The sequence below is a fragment of the Amblyraja radiata genome, chromosome 23 (assembly GCF_010909765.2).
Source record: "Amblyraja radiata isolate CabotCenter1 chromosome 23, sAmbRad1.1.pri, whole genome shotgun sequence".
NCBI classification, from domain to species: Eukaryota; Metazoa; Chordata; class Chondrichthyes; order Rajiformes; family Rajidae; genus Amblyraja; species Amblyraja radiata.
The window spans coordinates 35391605-35397531 of NC_045978.1; the positions used below are offsets into that span (position 1 = coordinate 35391605).

A 5927-nucleotide genomic window follows, 5' to 3' on the forward strand; every position below is an offset into this window, starting at 1 on the left:
CCATGTTGCCCAGGAATGCTGCCTAAACCATTGAGCACTTCAATACAATACAATACAATACAATACAATACAATACAATACAATACAATACAATACAATACAATACAATACAATACAATACAATACAGTTTTATTCGTCACATTGCACATAAGGTGCAAGTGAAATGAATTTGCCAGCTGCGGTACAATGATAAAGAACACACAATACACAATAAAAATGTAACACAAACACAAACATCCACCACAGCATTCATCACTGTGGTGGAAGGCACACAATTTGGCCAGTCCTTCATATATTTTATATATTTTAACTTCCTTGATGAGAAATGATTTGTTCATACCTTCTTACAAATCTTGTTGGGAGTCATAAATTGACTCCTTACATCTCACTCACAGCCTGCCAGTTGTTTTGCCTTTTACCTGCTAATCTATTTGCTCAGAGCACATCAGTTAACCCTATCCTCATTATTTTATAATCTATATATATATATTACTAAACTCTCATTTTGACCACTTCCGGTCTGCATTGTAATTAAATTTGCCGAAAAACGATCCACCATAGCGCTACGATTTATCGCCAGCTTACTCACCATTCTCCTCTGCTGCAAGTCAAATAAGTTTTGTTCCGATCAGTGAAATAGTACAAAAGTTATGAAGGTTTTCAAGGCGCCCCCTCCCTGAGGCACTACATCTTGAAAACATGAGACTTGTCTTAGCAGGAAAATCAGAGCAATTTTCAAAGACATGGATTCCTTTCATTGATTCATTACAAGGATAGTATGGTGCAACACAACTTCGGAATTAAACTAATTTACGGACTGGGTGATGGGTGGGGAGAGAAATGAAGCAGGTATATCAACACTTTTATTTTCTGTTTTTGTCTTTTTAATTCTTTACGTTTTTCCTATTTCTTTTACTTACGCACTCTTCGACTACACTCATTTGGTAGCTTCGGGGTTCTATTCTTACACATTCACTATCTCTTTCATTTTCTTTCTTTCTTCCTCTTTCTCTCTTTTTCTATTTCATCTTTGCTAAAATTAAAATTGAAGCTGTACAATAAATGTATTATGTCATGTGCCACGGTTTATAATTTTGTACACTGCTTCTAATAGAAATATTAAAAAAAAAATTTAAATATAAAAAAATAAAATAAAAAGGTCCCCCCTCCCAAACATTGCCCCCCTCCCCCACCCCCACCCCCACACCCCCCCCTCCCCCACCCCCCACACCCCCTCCCCAGAGTGGTGGAACATTGCTTTGACGGAATGGGTAGCGATGGGGAGGACCAGGCCTCCTGTGTGACTGGGACCCAGTGGGTCCCACTTAGTCTAGAATACTATTACTTGTTTGTGTGTGTGTGTGTGATTGAGATGGTATCTACGCCAAAACGGTACACGGTAGCACTTACTAACCTTACTCACCTTGGTCCCGTGGTCGTTCCTATTAAGTTTCGATCCCTTTGATCTTTTATTTCACAAGTTATTCATAATTTTTAAGATTAAGCTTTCAAATTTAAGAAGAATTAACAGCTAAATCCTTGCGTTGCAACAGGAGAGGGAGTGGGCAATTGCATTCTATTTTAATGTCCTCGAAGCAAGAGTGGGGGGGGGGGGTGGGGGGGTGAAGGCAGTGCTGGGTATACGCCCCTGCACAGTTGGGGGCTATGGGTGAGTGCTGGAATATGGGGCAACGTGTGAGTGGTGGAATATTGCGTTGGGGAATGGGTTGCATTGGAGGACCAGGCCTCCCATGTGTCAGGGACCCAACGTGTCTCACTAATGGGACTGTCCCACTGTATGAGCTAATTCAAGAGTTCTCCCAAGTTTCCCCTGACTCGAATATCGGAGAATTACGGTAATAGCTGCTCATAGGTACTCGGGGCTCTCGTGGACATTTTTCAACATGTTGAAAAATCTTCACGAGCTTACTGCGTTTCCTGAGTACCTGCCGTTAGCGTTACGAGCCGCTAAGAGACGTCCTGAGCTCTGACGTACCCGCTACGTACATGCTACGTGCTTACTACGGGTTTGAGTTTGCAGATGACACTAAATAAGTGGCATCATAGACAGCCAAGATGGTTATCAAGAATAACAGCAGGATTGTGATAAGCGGGGAATGGTTAATGGAGTTTGATTCAGATAAGTATGAAGTATTGCATTTTGCAAAATCAAACCACGGCTGGATTTATAGTCCTCTCTGGTAAACATCCTGGGTAGTGTTGTAGAGCAAAGATATCCAGGAGTACAAATGCATAGTCATCTGAAAGTGGCATTGCAGTAGACAAGGTGACAAAGAAGGCTATTAACATGCAGACCTGCATCTGACAGGGAATTGAATATAGGTGTTGAGAGAAGGTACAAGTTGCTGGAGGAGCACATAGTCTTTCTCCCAGGGTACAGGAATCAAGAACTAGACATCATAGGTTTAAGGTGAGAGGGGAAAGATTTAACAGGAACCCCTCACAGGCAACTTTTTCAAGGCAATATGCAGAGTACTGCCCTGCCAACTACAAATTGAGAAGGTTCAGAAGGATAGGATAGAATTAGGCCATTCGGCCCATCGTCTATTCCACCACTCAATCATCGCTGATCTACCTCCTATCCCCATTTTCCTGCCTTCTCCCCGTAACCTCTGACACCTGTATTAATCAAGAATCTATCTTTCCCTGCCTTAAAAATATCCACTGACTTGGCCTCTATAGCCTTCTGCGGCAAAGAATTCCAGATTCACCACCCTCTGACTAAAGAAATGTATCTTCCTCTTCTTCCTACAAGAGCGGCCTTTAATTCTGAGGCTATGACCTCTTGTCCGAGACTCTCCAACTAGTGGAAACATCCTCTCCACATCCACTCTATCCAAGCCTTTCATTATTCTGTATGTTTCAATGAGGTCCCCCCTCATTCTTCTAAACTCTGTTGTTGAGGCAGGTACAATAATGACATTTAAAAGACATTTGGACAGGTAAACAGATTGGAACGCTTTCGAGGAATGTGTGCCAAGCGCAAGCAGAGTGGACTTGCATTTGATCAGCATGGGTTAGTTGGACTGAAGAGCCTGTTTTAGTGCAATATGACTCTGTCTATGACACCCCCTCTCTTGCCTGCTTGTTTGCCATTCAGATTCAGACAGTGGCACGTATCCAGTTTTGCCCCATTGTTTGGATAACTGGTATAGTTAGTTATCCATGCATGCTGATGTAATTGTTAACCATTGGTGTCAGCTTCTCTGGAATTATTTTTAACAGCATGAGCAATTTTATATTATACTTTAATAGACTTCCTGTTTAGGTTTATGAGCCAATTGAAAAGCTGGGCATTACAGAAACACACATGATTAGATTAGATTAGATTAGATTAGATAGCCTTTATTGTCATTCAGACCGAAGTCAATTGCAGCAGTCATACATACAATACAATACAATAAAAAACAACAATAAACACATATTAACATCCACCACAGTGAGTCCACCCAGCATCTCCTCACTGTGATGGAGGCAAAAGTCTTTAGGTCTGCAGTCTCTTCCCTCCTCTTCTCCCTCTGCGCTGAGGCGATCCCCCACCGGGCGATGTTAAAAACTGTCCCGCGGCTCAATCACCGCGCCCCGGGGGTGGTCGAAGCTGCCGCCCACCAGTCCTGCTGACGCAGCCGCTGGCCCGCAGGCCACCACCGCCAGAACACCGTCCCAGCCACCGGAGCACCGTTCCAGCCCCGAGCCGGATCACCCTCACGTGAGTATCGTGCCGTCTTCAGCCTCGGGCTGGGCCGCCCCGACATGGGCGCCGCTCCTCCCTCGGGCATAGAAACATAGGAACATAGAAATTAGGTGCAGGAGTAGGCCATTCGGCCCTTCGAGCCTGCACTGCCATTCAATATGATCATGGCTGATCATCCAACTCAATATCCTGTACCTGCCTTCTCTCCATACCCCCTGATCCCTTTAGCCACAAGGGCCACATCTAACTCCCTCTTAAATATAGCCAATGAACTGGCCTCAACTACCTTCTGTAGCAGAGAATTCCAGGGATTCACCACTCTCTGTGTGAAAAATGTTTTTCTCATCTCGGTCCTAAAAGATTTCCCCCTTATCCTTAAACTGTGACCCCTTGTTCTGGACTTCCCCAACATCGGGAACAATCTTCCTGCATCTAGCCTGTCCAACCCCTTAAGAATGTTGTAAGTTTCTATAAGATCCCCCCTCAATCTTCTAAATTCTAGTGAGTACAAGCCAAATCTATCCAGTCTTTCTTCATATGAAAGTCCTGACATCCCAGGAATCAGTCTGGTGAACCTTCTCTGTACTCCCTCTACGGCTAGAATGTATTTTCTCAGATTAGGAGACCAAAACTGTACGCAATACTCAAGGTGTGGTCTCACCAAGACCCTGTACAACTGCAGTTGAACCTCCCTGCTCCTATACTCAAATCCTTTTGCTATGAATGCTAACATACCATTCGCTTTCTTCACTGCCTGCTGCACCTGCATGCCTATTTTCAATCTGAAGAAGGGTTTCGGCCCGAAACGTTACCTATTTCCTTCGCTCCACAGATGCTGCTGCACCCGCTGAATTTCTCCAGCATTTTTGTGTACCGGCCTACTTTCAATGACTGGTGTACCATGACACCCAGGTCTTGTTGCATCTCCCCTTTTCCTAATCGGCCACCATTCAGATAATAGTCTACTTTCCTGTTTTTGCCACCAAAGTGGATAACCTGACATTTATCCACATTATACTGCATCTGCCATGCATTTGCCCACTCACCCAGCCTATCCAAGTCACAAACAACAACATTACCAGAGCCTATGTTCAAAATCTTGGAAAGGATTAATTTCTTGTGTTTTGTGCTTCAGTCTTGGTGTCTGATTTCTTCAGAAGGTATGACAACTAGTATTGTTTCAATTCATCTCATCCAGTAAATCCATTCTTGCCTCTTTACAGTTTTCCTTTACATTGCTATTATCATGATTTACTCCAAGCTATCACGTGAGGTGAATTTCAGACTGATCTGACAATATTAAGAGTTCACTATGCCAGCTACTCCGATTCTTAAGATTGTTTGTCTAATTTCTTCTGCTTCTTCCCCCCCCTTTGTAAAAAACACACACTGCACATAGTCTGACTGTGTTATACACACCAGCAGCATAGCAATTTTGAAATGCTGGGGTGCATTTTAACTTTACCTTGTATTTCTCGATCTAAAATAACAAGGCGTAGACTTGGCTGAATTGACAAAAACTCCGAGCTGAATGCCAGACAATAACTGTTTGATTAATTCAACTAAACATCACCAAACTTGCAATCTTTGTCAGGATTTCAAACCCAAAGGTCGTCTTGAGCTGCCTGTTGAAGTTACTGGAGCCAAGGAAGGATTTGGACGGCTTGTAAAAAGGTAGGATTGAAGAAGTCTTGAAATATGAATGGGAGGTCGAAAAATGTAAAGGAGGAAATTGCAGGCAGTGGGACAGTCGGCTTACGATTTGGTTTGAAAAAGTGGGATAAGAGGTCAGAGAAGATGTCAGAAGTGAGGATCAGTTTGGGCTGACAGGGTGGATTACAGATCTTCCGGTCGCTAGAACGTTCAGAGCAATAGAGAAATATAAGTACAAAATTAGGAACTTTGGGTTAATGAGAGCTAATGGAAGTCAATTGAGGAAATAATATGAGAAAGAGTCAGGCTAAAACTTCCATAGAGAATACAGACAGGGAGACTGTGTGAGTGATCAAGTCAGGAGATATCAGAGGCACAGAGAGGGGTTCCAAGTGGTAATTATACACAATGAGCGATGTTAAGATGTGATAGAAAGTTGAAGGCAGGAAATTCAGTTCAAGCTCAGGAAATTGAGTAACCATCAGATGACGCAAGCCGAAATCAAAGTATTTCAGCAGCTTCTGCTTTTTATGTTGTTTAAATAGACTCGGTCCGTCA

At 43.1% G+C, this 5927-nt stretch overlaps 1 protein-coding gene across 1 annotated transcript in view; it reads left to right on the forward strand.

The window, feature by feature from the left end:
* The window catches only part of LOC116986468 (bactericidal permeability-increasing protein-like), a 69856-nt gene that overhangs the window by 38217 nt on the left and 25712 nt on the right, over positions 1–5927 (forward strand). The gene's annotated exons all lie outside the window — the stretch shown is intronic.